Here is an 18,554-nt window from a genome sequence, read left to right as displayed (position 1 = left end):
GTCTCTTGCTATCTCTATTCTTTGTGTCTCACTGCACATTCCCAGGCTCTTATAGCCTCCCTGTGTCAGCCAACTGATTGTGCTTCCCAATCCTCAGGGAATCCTCATGGCTTACGTCACACTTCAACAACAGACTTCAACTGAATAATACACACTTGAATAACCAATGGGTCAAATAAGAAATAAAGAAAGAAATTAAAGATTTCCTAAAAGTCAATGAAAATGAATGTACAACATTCCCTAGCTTATGGGACACCATGAGAGCAGTGCTAAGAGGAAAATTCATAGCTCTAAATGCCCACATAAAGAAGTTGGAGAAATCTCACACTAGTAACTTAACAGCACAACTGAAAGCTCTAGAACAAGAAGAAGCAAACTCACCCAGGAGAAACAGACGCCAGGCAATAACCAAATTGAGGGCTGAAATCAATAAAATAGAAACAAAGATAACAATACAAAAAGAATCAATGAAACAAAGAGTTGGTTCTTTGAGAAAATCAACAAGATAAATAAGCCCTTATCCAAATTAACCAAAAAGCAGAGAGAGAGCATCCAAATTAACAAAATCAGAAATGAAAAGGGAGAAATAATAACACACAGTGAGGAAATCCAGAGAATCAACAGGTCATACTTCAAAAACCTGTACTCCACAAAATTGAAAAACCTGAAAGAAATGGATGATTTTTTGGATAGGTACCCCATATCAAAGTTAAATCAAGACCAGATAAACTATTTAAATAGACCAATAACCCCTAAGGAAATAGAAATGGTCATTAAAAGTCTCCAAACCAAAAAAAAGCCCAGGACCAGATGGTTTCAGCACAGAATTCTACCAGATTTTCAAAGAAAAGCTAATACCAATACTCTTCAAATTGTTCCACACCATAAAAACAGTAGGAACATTACCAAATTCTTTTTATGAGGCTACAGTTACTCTGATACCCGAACCACACAAAGATGCAACAAAGAAAGAGAACTACAGACCAATCTCCCTCATGAACATATACCCAAATACAATGCAAATATACTCAATAAAATACTGGCTAACCAAATCCAGGAACACATCAAAACAATTATTTACCATGACCAAGTAGGCTTCATCCCAGGGATGCAAGGATGGTTCATCATATGAAAATATGTCAATGTAATACACCATACAAACAAACAGAAAGAAAAAAACCACATGATCATCTCATTAGATGCTGAAAAAGCCATTGACAAAATCTAACAGCCCTTCATGATAAGCGTTTGGAGAGATCAAGGATACTAGGAACATAACTAAACATAATAAAAACAATATACAGCAAACAGACATCCAACATCAAATTAAATGGAAAGAAACTCAAAGCAATTCCACTAAAATCAGGAATAAGACAAGGCTATCCACTCTCCCCATACTTATTCAATATAGTACTTGAAGTTCTAGCTATAGCAATAAGACAACAAAAGGAGATCAAGGGGAAACAAATTGGAAAGGGAGAAGTCAAACTTCCATTATTTGCAGACGATCTGATAGTATACATAAGTGATCCCAATAATTCTACCAGGGAATTCCTATAGCTGAAAAACTCCTTCAGTAAAGTGGCAGCATACAAGATTAACTCAAAAAAAAATCAGTAGTCTTCCTATATACAAATGAAAAGGGGCTGAGAAAGAAATCAGAGAAACATCACCCTTTAACAGTACCCACAAAGGCTGGGTGGTGGTGGCGCACACCTGTAATCTCAGCACTCAGGAGGCAGAGGCAGGTGGATCTCTGTGAGTTCGAGGCCAGCCTGGTCTACAGAGCTAGTCCAGAACAGGTTCCAAAGCTACAGAGAAACCCTGACTCAAAAAACTCAAAAACTAAAAAAAAAAAAAAAAAAAAAAAAACAGTACCCACAAATAATGTAAAATACCTTGGGTTAACTCTAACTAAGCAAGTGAAAGACCTGAATAATAACTTTAAGTCTCTGAAGAAAGAAATTGAAGATATCAATAAATGGAAAGATCTCCTATGCTCATGGATAGGTATGCTGTGGGATGGTCTATATGTCAAATTGCTCTGATTGGTCAATAAATAAAACACTGATTGGTCAGTGGCCAGGCAGGAAGTAGGTGGGACAAGGACGGAGGAGAATTCTAGGAAGCGGAAGGCTGAGGCAGAGAGACACTGCCAGCCGCAGCCATGACCAGCAGCATGTGAAGACGCTGTTAAGCCACCAGCCACGTGGCAAGGTATAGATTTATGGAAATAGATTAATTTAAGCTATAAGAACAGTTAGTAAGAAGCCTGCCACAGCCATACAGTTTGTATGCAATATAAGTCTCTGTGTTTACTTGGTTGGGTCTGAGTGGCTGTGGGACTGGCAGGTGACAAAGATTTGTCCTGACTGTGGGCAAGGCAGGAAAACTCTAGCTACAAATGGTGCCCAACGAGTTGGCAAGAGTTTCCACCTAAAACCTGAGAAAAGATTCTAAAACGGAACTAAAAACTGCTTCCTCATTGTCTCTCTCAAATGAGCAGCAGCTGCAGGTTTGAGTTACTGGCGGGTTCCTGGTGGGTGCGCTTGACCTGCAGTATGGCGAGAATGAGGCCTCTGCAAGTGGCACATTAAGCTGCGTGGTGGATTTAGCCTCTGCTAGTACAAAACAAAAAAAGAGGTTTCTGGGCTACACGCTGCTTGGATAAAAGCATAGACCCACGATGGCTCCCAGAGCTGGCAGAAAACGTACCACCGCCATGTTGGGAAGCTGAAGGGGGCGGAGCCAGCAGCCACAGAGCTGTTTCAGGCTTAGAAGGCTACAGTTTAAATCAATAAGTTCGCAATAAGACTGATTCAGATGAAATAGTTTATAATGCATGTAAAAATGTACGTAGGCTTAAAAGAAAAAAATATACCATTATATAAACAATAGTATCTAAAAATAAAGTGTTTAAAAAAACAGTAAAGGTAATAAGCCACGTAAAGATGGCTACCACACAGAGAATCTGGATTATGTTCTCTTTGATATTTGTAACTGAAGAAAAACATTTGATTGCAAAAACTGTTGAGTTATGCCAAAATGTATATTTTAAAGGTACCTTGACTTCAAAATTTGGATGTAAGGATATGTTGCTTTGGAAAGGAGGCTCTGTTTTTGTTTCTACAGAAAGCCAGAGGCTATGGATTTGTTCCAGATTAAAATACATCAGGTTTGACCAGCCAAGACCACCTGAAAGGTCTCTGATGACACCATGGCCCAGATGATCCAACATCCAGAATCGTTTCAAGGCAACTGGCTCAGACGATACAGCCTCACAAACTACTCCATGATCCTAAAATTTTCTTTGTGTCCCCATAAGATACAGCGCCCCCCTCCAGCAGGAAGTAGTAAGAGAAGCTACGCCCAATTCCCAAATATACCAAGCTGGCTTTGGAGATGTGTAAAAGTTAAAACCTTCCTTTTTAAAAAAAGAAAGGGGGAAGTGCTGTGGGATGGTCTATATGTCAAATTGCTCTGATTGGTCAATAAATAAAACACTGATTGGTCAGTGGCCAGGCAGGAAGTAGGTGGGACAAGGAGAGAGGAGAATTCTGGGAAGCGGAAGGCTGAGGCAGAGAGACACTGCCAGCTGCTGCCATGACCAGCAGCATGTGAAGACGCCGGTAAGCCACCAGCCACGTGGCAAGGTATAGATTTGTGGAAATAGATTAATTTAAGCTATAAGAACAGTTAGCAAGAAGCCTGCCACGGCCATACAGTTTTATGCAATATAAGTCTCTGTGTTTACTTGGTTGGGTCTGAGTGGCTGTGGGACTGGCGGGTGACAAACATTTGTACTGACTGTGGGCAAGGCAGGAAAACTCTAGCTACATAGGTAGAATCAACATAGTAAAAATTGCAAACATACTGAAAGCAATATACAGATTCAATGCAATCCCCATCAAAATCCCAACACAATTCTTCACAGACTTGGAAAGAACGATACTTAACTTTATATGGAAAACCGAAAAACCTAGGATAGCTAAAAGAATCCTGTATAATAAAGCAACCTCTGGAGGCATCATGATTCCTGATCTCAAGCTCTACTGTAGAGCTATAGTAATAAAAAACAGCTTGGTACTAGCATAAAAACCTACATGTGGAAGATGGCCGAGACAAGCAGATGCAGGTAGGCCTGTGGCAGCAGCCCGCGGAGGTTGACGGGTCCAGCGGCAGCGGCCAACAGGGACATTTAGGCCCGGCGGCAGCTGGCAGAGACATTCAGGCCCAGCGGCGGCCCACAGAGGTGGACAGGCCCTGTGGCAGAGATAAGCAGACAGAGGTGGATGGGCCCGGCGGCAGCGGCCGACAGAGACATTCAGGCCCGGCGGCGGCGGCCCACAGAAGTAGACAGGCCACGGGGCGGAGAAGGGCGGACACAGGTCGGTGACTCGCGGAGGTGGAAGGGCCCGGTGGCAGCAGCCCACAGGGACATACAGGCCCCGTGGCAGTTCGCAGAGGTGAATGGGCCCGGCGGCGGCGGCGGTGACAAGCAGAGGTGTTGGTGAGACTACCCTGCTCAGCTGAAACCCATCTGGGAGAGGATTCAGATGCCTAAAGTTTGAAGTCTGAAGAAACAAGATCAGCTGAGGAGTTGACAAATGAACAAAACGTGACCTGGGAACACAGAAGAAGGCGCTACCCAGCCACTAAACCAGATCACCAGAATCATAAGTATATAATTCACCGACTGAAATCAGCTGTCCCTGAAGAAACAGCCCAATAGCACCAATTTAACCAAGAATCCCTACTAAACCAAGACTAAAAATTAGAACAAGAGAGGCACTCTCAGACACAGACACCACCTGCACCGCACAGAGGAAAAGATGAGTAGACACCAGTGCAAAAATACAGGCAACAACATAAAGACCTATATGGCAACATCAGAACCTAGTGATTCTACACCTGCAAGACCTAAACATACCATGACAGAAGAAACAGAAGAGATCAACCCTAAAAATGACTTTAAGAAGATGATAGAGGCCCTTAAAGAAGAAATAAAACATTCCCTCAATGAGGAAATAAAAACTTTCCTTAAAGAGGAAATGAAAAACTACCTTAAAGAGGAAATAAAAACTTTCCTTAAAGTGGAAATGAAAAACTCTCTTAAAGAGGAAATAAAAACTTCCCTTAAAGAGGAAATGAAAAACTCCATTAAAGAGGAAATAAAAAACTCCCTTAAAGAAATGGAAGAAAAAATGAACAAAAAATGGGAAGAAATCAAAGAAAGCCAAGAAAAAGCAATTAAACAGATGAAAGAAACATTCCAAGATCTGAAAAATGAATTTGAGACAATAAAGAAAACACATGCTGAGGGAATGCTGGAAATAGAAATCCTGACAAAATGAACAGGAACTACAGAAACAAGCATAACCAACCGATTGCAAGAGATGGAACAGAGAATCTCTGACACTGAAGACACGATAGAGAAAATAGATTCGTCAGTCAAAGAAAATACTAAAGACAAAAAAGTCATAACACAAAACGTCCAGGAAATTTGGGACACCATGAAAAGACCAAACCTAAGAATAATAGGGATAGAAGAAGGAGAAGAATACCAAATCAAAGGCACAGAAAATATATTCAACAAAATCATAGAAGAAAACTTTCCTAACCTAAAGAAAGAAATACCTATGAAGACACAAGAAGCTTACAGAACACCGAATAGGCTGGATCCAAAAAAAAAGTCCCCTTGCCACATAATAATCAAAACACTAAACACACAGAACAAAGAAAAAATATTAAGAGCCGCAAAGGAAAAAGACCAAGTAACATATAAAGGTAAAGCCATCAGAATAACACCAGACTACTCAATAGAGACTATGAAAGCTAGAAGATCATGGACAAATCTCATGCAGACACTAAGAGACCACGGATGCCAACCCAGACTATTATACCCAGCAAAACTCTCAATCACCATAGGCAGAGTAAAGAAAATATTCCAGGATAAAACCAGATTTAATCAATACCTGTCTACAAACCCAGCCCTACAGAAAGCACTAGAAGGGAAAATTCAACCCAAAGAAGCCAAACACATCCATGAAAAATCAAGCAATAGATAATCCCACACCAACATACACCACAGAAGAAACAAGCTGGTGTAGCTATCCTAATATCTAGAGAAAAAGGATGTTTCAAAAGAGAAGAAGTCTTGTGGCAATGCCTCAGTGGTCCAGGTAACTACCAGAACTTGGAAAAGTTGGTTGAACTTGGGATTGACGGGGAGGCCAAAGATTTAAAAAGCACAAGATTCTGTCAAGACACAAGTTGTATGATAATAGTGTGCATTGTGTGTGTGAATGAGAATTTGTAAATGTTGAATTCTGGGCTTCGACAATCATTGTCAGTGCAGATTAAGCTGCAAGTATTTATGTTCTAAAACTTAAACTATAAAGCTAGTTACGTCTTTCTAACAACTAGTTTTAATGTTTATGAGCATATTTTACCTACATTACCTTTTCAGGATGTTGAGAAAGATGCATCACAAGCACAGGCTGGAGGCTGGGGGCTAGATGGTTTTGAGGAAGAGGTCTTGGTGGACTCTTTCATAGAGCAAAGGGAAGCAATGCCTTCTGGGAAATGAGCTAAGCTTTAATCTAGTCTTTAAGATTAGAAGTCAAAAACAAAAATATTAAGGAAAGGAAAACCTAATTGATCTTTGAAGTATTGTTATGTGGAATTGAGTGGGACTTTTGAGGCCTTTCTTCCAGAAAACAAGGACTTGGTTGTCAGGCCTATATTAGGCCTAAACCTTGGTGCCATGTAGTTGTACTTAAATCATTTCAATGGGAAGTGTCTTAGTGATTGGATCTTCTAGTGCAGTTTGGAGTTCTTCCATTTGAAAAATGTGATATTTGCATGGGATTGTTTGAATCTTGTTTTCTAGTCCCTCCCCATCACCACCCTCATAGTCTGAAGGTAGATTTTTCTTTTGATAAAGGAACAAAAAAGGTGAACATCTTGTTTGTAAATAGGTATCTAGTAACTAGTGGTAAACTTGAAATGGTAGAATTCTTTAAAGCCTAATTCTAGGTAGCCTTAAGAAAATGTATCTTAATTATTTTTGAACCTGTATTCACCTTGTTTTTTTCAAATATCTTAAGTTATATTTTCTTTTTCAGAGCTGCTTCTTATTTGGGGCTACTTTTTTTTTTTTTAATTGAGGCGTAATTCATAAAAGGGTAAATTGTTTTGATGAGACTTTTTACAACTATGGCTGGATGTCTTTCTTTAGTCTTCCAAGAAGGGCCATTTTCCTTTTTTAGAATTACTTTTTAAAGTCATGAGATCAACAACTTGGACTACTATGCATGTAAGTGCTAATGCAAATTAAAGCCCAAGTTGACCTCCAGCAGCAGTTCATTCTATGTTGACAGTGAGAGAACACTTTGCCTGTTAGGATACTGTTACTCGTGGACTGAAATGCTGAAGAAACCCCTCCCCCTATTTTGTTTTTTGCAAAAATCAAGGTATATTCTAGGGTTTCCTGGTTGACCTCAAAAGATAAACTGAGATGATAGTCTTAGTTCAGAAATGATCTGAATGTAGATTTACAGTCTACGTGTACAGCTGGCTAAGTGAGATCGCTTTCACAGTTCTGCATGTATCCCATCGACACCCCATTAGTCACTGAACTCTTAAAACTGGTATTGTAACATTATCACAATGTTTTGCGCCAATTTTATAAACTTTACAGTACAATATGTGTTCCTTTTCTGAGGCAAACCAAAGGTATATTTCTCAAGGTTCTGCTGCTATCAGCAGCGTTGATGGAGGATTTTTTATACATTTGTAATAGATAGAAATAAACCAGAAAAAAAGAAGGAAAAAAAAGTGGTGGAGGAAAAGGTGAACACTGCAAGAATACTCAAAAGGGCTGAGAGTTGCAAATGCCAAGAATAGCTTTGCATAGTAAATGGAATAGAACAGCTCTGAACTATAGCTTACTTTTCCTGGTTTGGTCAGACAGAATGATTGAATGCTTTTGTACAAAAATCAGAGCCTTAAAAACAAGGATTTGGTGAGATTGTAAAATGGTGTGCCACTTTGGCAAAACAGTTTGGTGGTTGGTCAAAATGCAAAGCATTGTTACTCTGTTACTCAACAATTCTACCCTTAGGAATAAATCCTCAAACTACTGAAAATGTGCACCTATGAAACATGTACATGAAGGTTTACTGCAGTGTGTTGCTAATAGTAAAAAAGTTAAAACAACTCAAATAGCTATCAAATACTGGAGAGAAATAAAATGTGGCTTATTCATACAATAGAATATTATTAAGACATAAAAATGAATGAGAAACTGACAGATTAAATGACTTTGGTGAACCTTCATAATTTCATTTGTAGATCTTTCAATTTCTAATTTATAAATACATTTGGGGTTATAAATTATAAATGTACTGCCTCCTGTCAACATTGTATACTTCTATTTGATGATTTCTGTGTCAAACATTATATGGAAATGTTTCCAAGCATTTTCTGTATTAACTGTGAATGAATAGAACAAAATAAATTGCCTGTGATGGAGAAAAAATAAAACCTACATGTGGACCAAGGGAATTGAATTGAAGACTCTGACATTAATCCACACACTTATGAACATACGATTTTCAACAAAAAAGCCAAAACTGTACCATGGAAAAAAGAAAGCCTCTTCAACAAATGGTGCTGGCATAACTGGATGTCAACATGCAGAAGATTGCAAATAGATCCATATTAGTCACCAACACAAAACTCAAGTCCAAGAGGATCAAAGACCTCAATGTAAATCCAGTTACACTTAACTTGATAGAAGAGAAAGTAGGAAGTAGTCTGGAACGAATTGGTGCAGGAGACTACTTCCTGAATATAACACCAGTAGCACAGACACCAAGAGCGACAATTAAAGGATGGGACCTCCTAAAACTAAGAAGCTTTTGTAGAGCAAAGGACATGGTCAATAAGACCAAAGGACGGCCTACAAAGTGGTAAAAGATCTTCACCAACCCCACATCTGACAAAGGGCTGATCTCTAAAACATATAAAGAACTCAAAAAGCTAGACATCAAAATACTGAACAATACAATTTAAAATATGGGCTACAGAGCTTAACAGAGAATTCTCAACAGAAGAATCTCAAATGGCTGAAAGACAATTAAAGAATTGCTCAACATCCTTTATCATCAGGGAAATGCAAATCAAAACAACTCTGAGATACCATCTTACACTTGTCACAATAGCTAAGATCAAAAACATTGACAACAGCTTATGTTGGAGAGGATGTGGAGCAAGGGGAACACTCCTCCACTGTTGGTGGGAATGCAAACTTGTACAGCCAATCTGGAGATCAGTATGGCAGTTTCTCAGAAAATTGGGAATAACTCTTCCTCAAGACCCAGTTATACCTTCACTTGGGCATATACCCAAGGAATGCTCAATCTTACCACAAGGACACATGCTCAGCTATGTTCATATCAGCATTATTGGTGAAAGCAAGAACCTGGAACCAATCTAGATGCCCTTCAACTGAAGAATGGGTAAAGAAAATATGGCACATATACACAATGGAATACTACTCAGCAGTAAAAAAACAATTAGATCATGAAATTTGCAGGCAAATGGATAGATCTAGAAAAAATATCATCTTGAGTAAGGTAACCCAGACCCAAAAGGACAAACATAGTATGTACTCACTCATAAATGGATACTAAATGGGAGGGAAGGGATGGCCAGACTGCAACCCACACTTCCAGAGAGGCTAGCTAATAGGAAAAGACCCTGGGAGGGACACATAGATGACCCTGAGAAGGAGAAGTGGATGAGATCTACATGAGCAGACTCGGTATAGTGGGTAGGTGGCAGAGGGCAAGGAGTGGAGGATGAGAACATAGGGATATGAGAGGGTCAAGCTGGAAGAGGGACAGATTGGGAGGGAAGGGAAGAAGATATAATGATGGATGAGGACATCATAGGAATAGGAAGAGGCAGGGTACTAGGGAGGCTCTCAGGAATCCACAAGGTTAACACGACCTTGGTATGCTGGCAGTAGTCCAGAGGGTGCCTGGACCAGTGTACTCTGGTGACCAGCCTAGCAAATAACCTAACTGTCATCATAGAGACTTTGTCCAGTGACAGATGGAGGCAGACACAGAGATCCACAGCCAGGCACAAGGCTGAGTTCCAGGAATCCAACTGATGAGAAAGAGGAGAGGTACTGAAGGTGAGGGTCGTCAAGATGATGATGGGAGGATGTGCTGAGATGACAGACCACACTAGTGGAAATCCATGAACTGTGGCTGTAGAGCCCCTATGGGACTGGACTAGGGCCTCGGGACACGGAAGATTGTTGTTTGGCTCAAACTGTTTGGGGTGCACACAGGCAGACGAATCTGGATCTGTCCCCAGTGCAAGGGCAGGCTTCTGGGAATCCGATGCCTGTGGTGTGACACCTTGCACAGCCTTGGAGCAGTAGGAAGGGGCTTGGACCTGCCTAGGCTTAGTGAGCTGGGTTCTGCTGATGCCCCATGGGAGATCCTGATATGGGGGATGTGTGGATGCGGGGTACTTGGGAAGAAGGCTGGGGTGGGAGGAGGGAGGAGGGGGATCTGTAGATAGCATGAGGAGTGAGTAGATATTTTCATAATAAATAAAATAATATAAATGGAAAAATATGAAAGAGAAAAATTACTAAAAACATATACGTAACATATAATTTAGAATTTTAGGTTATGCAACTGTGTAGTTCCATAGTGTTAGGTGCATTTATTTTGTGCAACTATTACCATTACTCATCTGAAGAATTATTCCATCTTCTCGAACAGAAAAATGGATGTTCATTAAACCAGATCTCTTTGTTCCCAGTTCCATCCACAATCACCACTTCAGAATCTCTTTCTCTGGATGTGTTTACTGTAGGTACCTCACTTAAGTAAAATTACAGAATGTATCCATTTTGTCTGCCTTCCTTCACTTAACATTGAGATTTACCTATGTTGTAACAGGTCAATATTCCATTCCTTGATAAGAATAGCTAATATTCCATTTATGTATACACATATTATATCCAGTCATCTGCCCATGCACATCTAGATTCTGGCCACCTTTTGGATACTGCTGCTTTCAATATTGTAGCAATAATAGTCTTTTGAACATTATCCTTAGCTACTACATATGCAGCCATTGGATTTGTTTGAGAATGATGATATAATGTATCATGCTCACTCCCCTCCTCTATTCTACATACAATCCCCCATAGTCATTGCTAGCTCTGTAGCAGACCAACTATTGTGGACTCTCACTCTCTGCCATCATTCCCAGGTAACTAAGCAGATCATGGTGGAACACCCTACTTTGCTCCCTCCTGGTGACCTTGTCAGTCTTGATCCCCTTCTAACACATTCCCATTCTTAACTATCAGCTCCCAATACCTACCAACATAAATTATCCAAATTCCCCATGGGTCACACCTAGCAAGATCCAATAACAAAACCCAAACTGAGGGATGTCTGAAAATGAAAAATTTAGGAACTCAAACATGAACTTCCAGGGAAAGTCTCACCAACAGAACACAGAGTACAAGAGATGGAAGAGGGAATCTCAGGACTTGAAGAACAGTATAAATGGATATCTCATTCAAAGAAAATGTTAAATCTTAAAAACCCTGGCACAAAACATCCAGGTGGCAACACACAGCCACCACACTCTCCTAAAAAGTAGAGAGGGCAACCAAAACCGCAAAACAAAATGCCCACTCATGAAGACAAGACAATATATCATCAACTTGAATAAAAATATTCCCAAACCCAAATACCTATATCAATTATAGCCAGGACAATATGTCTCCAGCAGAACCCAGCAAGGCTACCAACAGCAGGCTCTGTATACTGCAATAGAGCTGAAGCAAAAGAAAAATACCTTAAAATAACCTTTATGAATAGGATAGAGATACTCAAAAGGGAAATTAATAAATATCTTTAAAAGTCTATGAAAATACAAACAGTACAAGGAAATTAATAAACTGTTCAAGGCCTAAAAATGGAAATAGAATCAATACAGAAAAACCAAAACTGAGGGAAATCTGGAAATGAAATACTTAGGAACTCAAACAGGAACCTCAGTGGCAACACCAACAGAATACAAGACAAGGGAGGGAGAAACTCAGGCACTGAAGACACAACACAAGAAATGGATAACTCAGTCAAAGAAAGTGTTAAATCTAAACGTCCAACCTACAGAAGTAGATACCTATCAAGGTACAAGAGTAGACAGAGCACCAAATAGACTGGACTGGAAAAGAAAGTCCCTCAGCACATAATAATCAAAACACTATATGCAGAACCAAGAAAGAATATTAAAAGCTGCAAGGAGAAAGGCCAAGTAACATATAAAGGCAGACCTATTCAAATAACACTGGACTTCTCAATGGAGACTCTAAAACTCAGAAGGGCCTAGACAGATGTTCTACAGACACTAAGAGACCACAGATACCTACTGTACTGGCTGATTTTGTGTGTTAGTTTGACACAAGCTAGAGTCATCAGAGAGGAAGGAGCCTCACTTGAGGAAATGCTTCCATGAGATGCAGCTCTAAGGCATTTTCTCAGTGAGTGTTCAATCTCAGTAAGCCTATGGTGGGTGGTGTCATCCTTGGGCTGGTGGTCCTGGGTTCTATAACAAATCAGGCTGAGCAAGCCAGGGGAAGCAAGTGAGAAAGCAGCATGCTCCATGGCCTCTGCATCAGTTCCTGCCTCCAGGATCCTGCCTTGCTTGATTTACTGTCCCAACTTTCTCAAGGGATGAACAGCAATGTGGAAGTGTAAGCCAAATCAACCCTTTCCTCCCCAACTTGCTTTTTGGTCACAGTTTTTCATCACAGTAATAGTAACCTAACTCTTCCCATGGTATAGACTACTATAAGTCTATAACCAAGGTATAGACTACTATATTCAGCAAAACTTTCAATCACAATAGATGGCAAAAAAGGACATTCCATGACAAAAACAAGATAAATCAATATCTATCTAAATATCCAGCCCTACAGAAGGCACTAGATGGAGAACTCCAACCTAAAAAAGTTAAGCACACCCAAGAAAACACAGAAATAAATAGTATAAGACCAGCAAATCATAAGAGGAGAAACACACACAACATATAACAAATAACAGGAATCAACAAACACAGCTCATAGATATCTTTCAACACCAATGGTCTCAATTTCATGATAAAATGATGTAGACTAACAGAACGGAAGCAAAAACAGGATCCAATAAACACACCTTAACATCAAGGAGATACATCACCTCAGGCTAAAAGGATGGAAAAAGATATTCATAGCAAATGGACCTGAGAAGCAAGCTGGTGTCGCAATGTGACAGAAAATAGAATTCATCCCAAAACAGTCAGAAGAGATAGAGAAGGACATACATACATACTCATCAAAGGAAAATGCCATCAAGAGGAAATTGTAACTCTTAACATCTATGCGCCAAAAACAAGGGCACCCAGTTCATTTAAAAAAAAAAACCTACTACATCTTAAATTACACTTATAATGGGCAACTTCAATACCCAGTTCTCCAGACAAAAACTAAACAGAGAATTGCTGGAGATAATAGATGTTATAAACCAAAGGAAGCTAATACATATTACAGAGCATTTCACGCAAACACAGAATACACCTTCTTAGCGCCTCATGTACTTTTCTCCAAAATTGACCATATACTTTGACACAAAGCAAATCTCAACAAATACAAGAAAACTGAAATAACACCCTGCATCTTATCTAACCTCCACAATTAAAGCTTCATCTCAACAACAACAGAAAGCTTAAAAACACATGGAAAATAACAACTCACTATTGAATGAACAATAGGTCAAGTTGGAAATGAAGAAAGAAATTAAAGATTTTCTGGCATTGGATGAAAATGAATACATAGCATAGTCAAACTTCTGGAACACAATGAAGGTGGTTCTAAGAGGCAAGTTCATAGCATGAGTGTGGACATTGAAAGAAAATGAAGTGATTACATACTAGCAATTTAAACAGCAAACCTGAAAGCTCAAGGACACAAAGAAGAAATCATGCCCACAATTAGTAGACAGCATAAAATGAAATAATCAGACTCAGTGCTGAAATCAATAACAGAGAGAGAGAGAGAGAAACACAGAGACACACAAAAGACAAGAATCAATGAAACTAAGAGTCTTTGATAAAATCAATGAGATCAGACACCCTTATCCAAATTAACTAAAGGGCAGATATAGATTATCCAAATGAAGAAAATTAGAGATGAAAGGGGGGACATAACAGACACCAAGGAAATCCAGAGAATCATAAGGGCATACTTTCAAAAACCTGTACTGCACCAAATTGTAAAATCTAAAAGAAATTGATAATTTTCTCAATACATATCACTTATATGAGTTAAATAAAGAGGAGGTAAGCAATTTAAACAGACATATAATCCTTGAGAAATAGAAGCAGTAATTAAAATTCTGCCTGGTGGAGGTGGGGAAGCCCAGGGCCAGTTGTAGCACAGAATTCCATCAGACATTCAAAAAAGAACTATTGCCAATACTTCTCAAATCCCCAAAATAGAAACAGCGGAACATTGCCCAATTCATTTTATGAGGCCACAGTTACCCTGATAGCCAATCCATATAAAGACCCAACAAAGAACGAGAATTACAGTCCAATTTCTCTTATAAATGCAGATGCAAAAATTCACAATAAAATATGTGAAAATTGAATCCAAGAACACATCAAAAAGATTATCCACTGTGACCAAGTAGCCTTCATCCCAGAGATTCAGTGATGGTTCAATATAAATAAATTAAAAAACGTAATGCACCATGTAAACAAATTGAAAGACATAAACCACATGGTGATCTCATTAGATTCAGAAAAGACCTTTGACAAAAATCCAACACTACTTTGTGATAGAAGTTCTGGACAGCTTGGAATAAAAGGGACATAGCTCACCATAATAAAGACAGTTTACAAAAAGCTTATAGCCAACATCAACTTCAATGAAGAGAAACTCAAATTCACTCTAAAACTCAATTCCACTAAAAATTGTAATAGGCCTATTCCTATTCCACATAGGTAGTACTTAAGTCTTAGCTGTAGCAATTTGACAACATAAGGAGATTGAGAATATGCAAATTGGAAAGGTGGAAATCAAAGTATCTTTATTTGCAAACGATATGATAGTATACATAAGTGACCCTAAAATTCCCATCAGTAAACTCCTACAGCTGATAAAACAATTATAGTATAATAGCAGGACACAAAATTAACTCACAAAAATCAGTAGCCCCTCCCATGTCCAAATGACAAATGGACTGAGAAAAAAATCATGGAAATACACCTTTTACAACAACATCAAATAATGTAAAATATATTGGGGTATCTCTAACGAAACAGGTCAGATTTTTGTATGACAAAAACTTCAGGACATTGAAGAAAAATAAATGAAGATGTCATATGATGGAAAGATCTCTCATGCTCACAAATCAGTAGGAACAATATAGTAAAAACAGCCATCCTACCAAAAGCATTCTACACATTCAATACAACCCTCCTCAAAATTTCAACACAATTCTGCAGATGTAACCAACCGTCTTATTAAAATAAGAAACACAGAACCAATGTAAAAGAGAAAGCCGAGAGGTCAGAGCTCAGAGATAAAATCTTACATCCTGCAGTGCTGCTAGCTTCCCCGAAAGAGAGCTACTTCCTGTGTGTCTGTCTTTAAATAGTCTTTCTGTTCTGCCTTCTCATTGGTTGTAAACCCAAACACATGACTGACTCATCACTGCCTGTAAGAACCACCCTCCAGGTCTTAAAGGCATATGTCTCCAATGCTGGCCGTATCCCTGAACACACAGAAATCTACCTAGGTCTTCTACCAAGTGCTGGGATTAAAATTGTGCGCGGCCGCCGCCACCACCACCACGCTCTTGCTATGGCTCTAATAGCTCTGACACCTGGGCAACTTTATTTATTAGCATACAATGAAAATCACATTTCAGTACAAATAAAATACCACCATACAGTTCTTCACAGAACTTGAAAAAAAATTAGCTTCATATGGAAACACATACAAAAAAAAATAAATAAAGGATAACTAAAACAATCCTGAATAATAAAGACCTGCTGGCATTCTTACCCGCCCAAGTTTCAAGTAGTACTATAGAGATATAGTTTTTTTAAAAAAAAAAAAAGTAGCATGGTATTGGCACAAAAACAGACACATTAATCACTGGATTCTAATAGAAGACTCACATTAATCCTTACACCCATGGATGCCTGAATTTTTATAGAGGCCAGAAATATATAATGAAAAAAAGAAAGAATCTTCAACAAATGGTGCTGGTCAAGCTGAATGTCAGCATGTAGAATAATGTAGATAAATCCATATCTATCACCTTCACAGAACCCAAGTCCAAGTGGATCAAAGGCCTCAATATAAAACCAGATACAATGGATCTGACAGAAAGAGGGAATAACCTTGGACTCATTGGCACAGGAAAAGACTTTTTTAACAGAATATTGAAAGCACAAGCACTAAGACCAACAATTAATAAATGGGGCCTCATGAAATAGAAGAGCTTCTGTATGGCAGAGAACACTGTCCTTCCAGCAAAGCAGCAACCTACGGAATGGGAAAATGTTTTTACCAAACACACATCTGATAGAAAGATAATATCCAAAGTAAATAAAGAACTCAAAAAGTTATATATTGTACCATGAATCTTAAAAGGTCTTATTAATGAAAACAAACCCAGAGCCAGGTATTGGGGTGATGCTGAAATATCAGAGAAACATAGCAATACAAAGCCAACCTCACCTCACCAATTCCTCAGCTGATCTTGATTCCTCAAACTGAAAGCCTCTGTGTCTTCATCTGAATGGATCTCAGCTGAACTGCTGCTGCTCAAAATCTAAAAGCTTAAAGGGGCTCTAGTTCCTGGTCCTCATGCCTTATATACCTTTCTGCTTCCTGCCATCACTTCCTGGGATTAAAGGCCAGTGTCATCTTGCCTGGCTGTTTCCAGTGTGGCTTTGAACTCAGAGATCCAGACAGATGTCTGCTCCAGAATGCTAGGATTAAAGGTGTGTGCTACTACTGCCTAAATCTATAATTAATACAGTAGCTCTTCTGTTCTCTGACACCCAGATACATTTATTGGGGTGCATAATATATATTATCAACCACAACATATCAAATCCATAGGAGAATACTAGATGTAAAACAAAGGATGACTAGACTGCTACTCACAACTCCAGAGAGGCTACCTAGAAAACAGGACCCCAAGAAAGACACAGAAATTTCCAAATCAGAGAAATGGATGACATCTACATGAGCAAACTGGACCTGAGGGGGAGTAATGATGGGCAAGGTTTGATGGAAAGAGAGCTTAGGGTAGCGGGAGATCCCAGCTGGATCAAGAACAGAGAGGGAGAACAAGGAAAAAGAGATCACGATAAATGAAGACCCCATGGGAATAGGAAGAAGAAAAGTGCTAGACAGGACTCCAGAAATCCACAAAGATACCTCCACAATAGACTACTAGCAATGGTCGAGTGAAAGCCCGAACTGATCTAGTCTGGTGATCCGACGGCCAAACACCCTAAATGTGGTGCTAGAACTCTCATCGAATGACTATGGAAGCAGATGCAGAGATCCATGGACACGCCCCAGGTGGAGCTCTGGGAAACCAATCGGCTAGAAAGAGGAGGGATTTTATGAGTGAGAATTGTTGAGGCCATGATTGGAAAAAGCACAAGGACAAATAGCCAAACTACTGGAAACACATGAACTATAAACCAGTAGCTGAGTAGCCCCGAACTAGATCAGGCCCTCTGGAAATGTGAGACAGTTGATTAACTTGAACGGTTTGGGAGGCCCCCAGGCAGTGGGACCTGGACCTGTCCTTAGTGCATGAGCTGACTGTTTGGAGCCTAGGGCCTATTCAGGGACACATTGCTCAGCCTGGGTGAAGAGAGAAGGGGACTGGACCTGCCTCCATTGAATCTACCAAACTGAGCTGAATCACCAGGGGAGTCCTTGCCCTGGGGAGATCTGAATGGTGGGCTGGGGGGAGGGCAAGGAAAGAGGCTGGAGGAGGGAAGACAGGGGAATTCGTGGCTGTAATGCAAAATTAAATTAAATTATAAAATAAATTTTAAAAAAGATGGAGAAAAAAGAGACCAAATAACTGAATTTAAAAAGTGGGGAGGAATATAGGTCTACATGGAGAATCTTTTTTTAAAAAAATGCTCAGAAACACTTAAAGAAATGTTAAACATTGTTAGTCCATCAGGGAAATGCAAATCAAAACTGCTTTGAAATTTCATCTTATACACATCAGAATGGCTAAGATCAATAAAACAAATGACAGTTTATGCTCCCAAGGATGTGGGATAAAGGGAACACTCACACACTGCTGGTAGGGGTGCAAACTTTTACAGCAACTATAGAAATCAGTGTGACAGTTCCTCAGGAAGATGGGTATATGCCCAAGAGTGAGATAACTGGATTTTTAACTGCAGAGAGATATTTG

Source organism: Peromyscus maniculatus, chromosome 12, assembly GCF_049852395.1.
Source record: "Peromyscus maniculatus bairdii isolate BWxNUB_F1_BW_parent chromosome 12, HU_Pman_BW_mat_3.1, whole genome shotgun sequence".
Lineage (NCBI taxonomy): Eukaryota > Metazoa > Chordata > Mammalia > Rodentia > Cricetidae > Peromyscus > Peromyscus maniculatus.
Note: the sequence above shows the minus strand (reverse complement) of the source record.